Source organism: Clytia hemisphaerica, unplaced genomic scaffold, assembly GCF_902728285.1.
Source record: "Clytia hemisphaerica strain Z4C2 unplaced genomic scaffold, Clytia hemisphaerica genome assembly, whole genome shotgun sequence".
In the NCBI taxonomy this organism is placed as follows: domain Eukaryota; kingdom Metazoa; phylum Cnidaria; class Hydrozoa; order Leptothecata; family Clytiidae; genus Clytia; species Clytia hemisphaerica.
The window spans coordinates 72,585-77,165 of NW_027104323.1; positions in this window are offsets into that span (position 1 = coordinate 72,585).

Sequence of the window (4,581 nt, forward strand, 5' to 3'; positions counted from 1 at the left end):
TCAATTTTCCTTTTTCAGTTTTTTTTCTGCTGACAGGATTTTTATCAAAACTGGTCTAAAACGAAAAAGAAAGTTGGTTTTGTGTTCTGATTCAACAGTTCTTAAAATGAATGAATTAATAACGACTCAAGACAAATCTACCTTATTCATTTTGAAACGGCCATGGGAGCCGATTCTCCTCTTTCTATTTTCTTCGTTAACGTTATTATTTTCATTGTCGTTGACATGGCTGTTGTTCTGATCGTTGTCGGTGTTCATTTTTTTATTCTAAAGCTATTGTGTAGAAATGGAAAAAAGAAATTAAATGCAAAATCATCCTATTATTATGTATCAAGATCGACATATTAGATCACATAACCGTAACAAGTAAGAATATTAAGAGAAAGTTAAATTAAGATTGTATACCGGATGATATAATTTTGAAGTCCTTAGCTCTTAGGAATAGGTATAAGGGTTGAAATAGGCAAATGTGCGAATTATAAAGTATGACAACATGATAAGAGGACAAAATTACTCGCTCGAAACCACTACTGGCAAGGACTTTTTTAGTTGAAGCGTCAAAAGTGATATGTAGCCTATTTTTACTATTGGTAGCTGATACATTCGAGTATTCCATTTTCTCAGGATTTGGGCTCAGGTTTATTCTTTTTCTTCTACTGTTGGATAAAATAATTTATAATATAAAAATCGAAACTCTACCAAATGAAATATAGCCGTAAGAGAGAATAGTCTTCGAAGAAAGGAAGTATTTGACGCCCTTTATATGCTTGTCTTCCAGCGGTATTTTCCTATGCAAGCCTTGCATTTAAAGCAAATCAAGCACCAATCAAAAATGTGCTAGTCTTTGACCATTTTTCATCGCTTTCTACCTACATAAGTCCAGTTTAATAATAACAATAATAATAATAATAATAACACAGAAGTTGAGAATACAATCATTAAAAATAAAATAAATTTCAATTTATAAAGCATTTCAATTTATAAAGCATATCAACTTTCCTCGGCTCACCAGACATAAATCGTCCCTTCATTTGGTTATAGTACATCAAGCCATTGGAGTCTATCACATATATTGTATCATCACATTAAAAGATGGCGTTTGATAAAGTCCCTCTAATCAAATAACCCTCATCCAATATCCTTCTTGTTAGTGCATGTAACGTGATGAATGCAATTTTCTAAGTTTTCTAAGTAAGTTCCAAAACCATGTCGTGACATTACATTGTTGTCGAATGATGAACAGAATTTGGCTAAATAATCATAAATCTCATTCCACAGTGAGCACCCGGTGACATATCGAATTTTAAGCTTCTCTATCGTATCAAAAGCAGTAACCGTTTAGCTGAAAGGTTTTGTTTGGGCGTATCTGAAAAATGAAAGGAAAAATAAATTTTTCAAACTGATTACGATTGTGAAGACCAACCAACTAAACTACGTATTTATTCATTTTATAATCACACTCCTGTAAAAATTTCGTTTTGGCAATGTTAAGTCCATCAATCGTTACACTCTTTAAAATGTCAATATTTCAAGAGTTATCTTCCATTAAAAAACTCAAAAGTACATCACCTGAGTTCTGTGCTTACGCACTAATCATATGTACAGTACTCTTTGAAATAAAAAGTTTATTTATGGGTACATAATACAAAATAATCAAACGAGCTCTATTTATTAAAAAGGGATAAAGAAGAAATTAATTAGTAGCCTGCATCTCATATTATCAAACTCTTAAAATAAAGTCAATCTTTTCTAAACATTCATAAAATTCATGAATTTGTCTTCCCCTATTCAAAAAGTATAATTGCTATTAAGTGGCTTTTTACACTTCTTTAACAACATATAAAAGGATGATTAGTTAATGCGTAAACTATATAAATATCTTCTTATCATTGTTTTGAAGTTAGAATCAGTACAGTTTTTAATTTCCACTCAACATAACTTCACATCCTACAAATGGTTATCAATTTCAGAGGGGGGTTCATTTGCCTGGATTTTGAGAACATGAAGAGAAATACCACAGGCCATATCACTTTATTTAAACTGCTGGATTTTCAGCTGTTCAAAAAAATCACAATCTATGACTCTAATATTGACAGACACCACCACAAAGAATCTCGGCCTATCCCATACTCTCCAACTTGATACAATTGATATGATAGTAATTGAGAATATCAATTTAATATTTTTTTTTCATCAATTGCCTATTCATTGTGACCATTCGATCATGCATTTTTAAGAGTAAATTTTAATCAATTAATCAATCAATCAACAATAGGCAATCAAATCGAATCGAGTCTTCTCAGTCCTGAAAAATATCGATTGTCTATGATATTGACCTATCTATTTGGTTAAGAGTCAATTTTTAATCAATCAATCAATCAATCAATAATAGGCAATCGAATCAAATTGTTTTAGGAAGAAGTTATAGGTTGTATTGATTAGGACATTCTCATTCAATCTCTTAGTTGTATTATTGTAAAAGTGGCAAAGAAAATTTTACCAGGAATGAGAAATTTTAGCTATCCCCCCAGCAACAGTAGTAGTTTGGGAGGTAGAACCTCAATGGTCAAAATGATACGTTGCTACCAAAATGCTGCTGATCGGCTAGCTACACAGTACAGTAGGTTTGAGCTGCCACACTCACACACTGCTTGCTATGCCTTGTAATAAAGATATGTGACTACTAGTCTAGTACACAGTACCGTGAGGTCGGGTAACTTGCATCAGTGGAGGGAAACTTGCATAGCCATCAAATGACTGACCAATCAAAGCAGCAAAACTTCAAAACAAATGAACTACGCAGCTCCGCTCGCAGATCTACTCTATATACCATTTTTATTTTTATTTAGCCTTGTATTTTAATGACCAGACAGGTAATTCATTTGATCGGGCTATTATGCATGTTTGTCTCCACTGATGCTAGTTATCCGATTTCATGGTAGATAGATATTATATGGGAGATAAACTTTGCTGTATAGCTATCAAATGACTGACCAACCAAAGCAGCAAAAAAAAGAACCATACAGCTCTGCTCGCAGATCTGCTAGCTCTACCATTTTGTTTTGATTTAACTTTGGATTTTAATGACCAGCCAGGTCATTCATTTAAGGGCTACATGCAAGTTCCCCTCCACTCATGCAAGTTCCCCAACTCTTAAACCCTCTAAAAATCCAGTCCATCTGTGGGATTGTAAATTCCGTACTTGTTCGACAGTACACTTGTTCGACAATACATTTGGTCGACAAATCGTGAAAATTGTCGGCCAAATGTATTGTAGTGGGAAGATCAGTTGTCAGACTGCCCAGTTGTTCAAAATCCCACAAAAGTTGTCGAATTACTGTAATTGTCAAACAATTACATTGTCGAACAACTGATCATAGTTGTTCGACGACCCAGTTGTTCGACAATTATGTATTGTCTAACAATTGTATTGTTGGACAATTACATTGTCGAGCAACTGATCATATAGTTGTTCGACTTTTATTATGGCGATATATTGTCGAACAACTGGGATGTCGAACAAGTAAGCATCGACCAACTGGGAAGTCTAACAAAAGATCTTCCCAGTTTTAGTTCAGTCAGGTAGGCACATCCTGGCAAATGAACGGGGTGAGCATTTGCATGAGTGAGAATCTTACCTGTGCTGCTGTGTAGCTGTGTTATGTATGTCAACCCCATCCTTGACTGCTTGATAGAAGGTTAATTTCGTTCGTTGGTACAGTACATCATGCCTTCCATTTCTTCCTTTAGGAGAGGAAGAGCTATATCCATATAATAAAACACACAAGAGGACTGAACCCAGCTAGGGAAAGGGTAAACAGCTTTTCACAACCTCGGGCAGCTGAGGCTACCATTTTAGCTTTCCATGGCCACAGCGAAGCGAGCGCAATCATTTGCCGTATTAATGTTGTATGGGCATATTCGTGGGCGAAGAAAATATCCGAGCTAAATTATAGTTCTGTTACAAATATCAATTTTGTTTTTCTGCCTCCACGCCACTAGCATTTTCCGCCATTGGACCACCCTAGTGCATGAAAACTATAGAAAGTGTGTGGGTGTGTTTTGAGTCTGCTGTGAACGCAAAAATAACTCGCGAGAATCCGAGAATCTACAGGAAGGAGAATAACTCGAAAATTTAAAAGAAACGAAACCGAGTTAAATTTAAAAAGCAAGAAAAAAATTATTCGGAAATTTAAATGAGTTAAGATACCATCAGAGATAACTCGAGATTTTAAAGTCACGGAAAAAAACGAGCTACAAAATTGAGAATGATGTCATATAGAACGTACAAAAAGACGTCAAAATTTCCGAAAAATGACGTCATAACTCGGGATTTCCGAGCCTCTTCGCTATTATCATCAACTCATTTATTACAACTCGGTATCTATTTTGCTGACCAGAACGGCTATCTTTCGAGGGGGACTTTTGCGTTTCTAAAATATTTTTAGAAGTGTGCAGTGTCGTCACAAAAAAACTCGGAAGTGCGCAGTGTCTTGTGAGCCTTCTGGGCCATGACCCTAGACAGTTCTAGTTCACAAATTTTATAAGAGCTGGAAGTGCGTGGTGAGCCTTAGGGGCCAT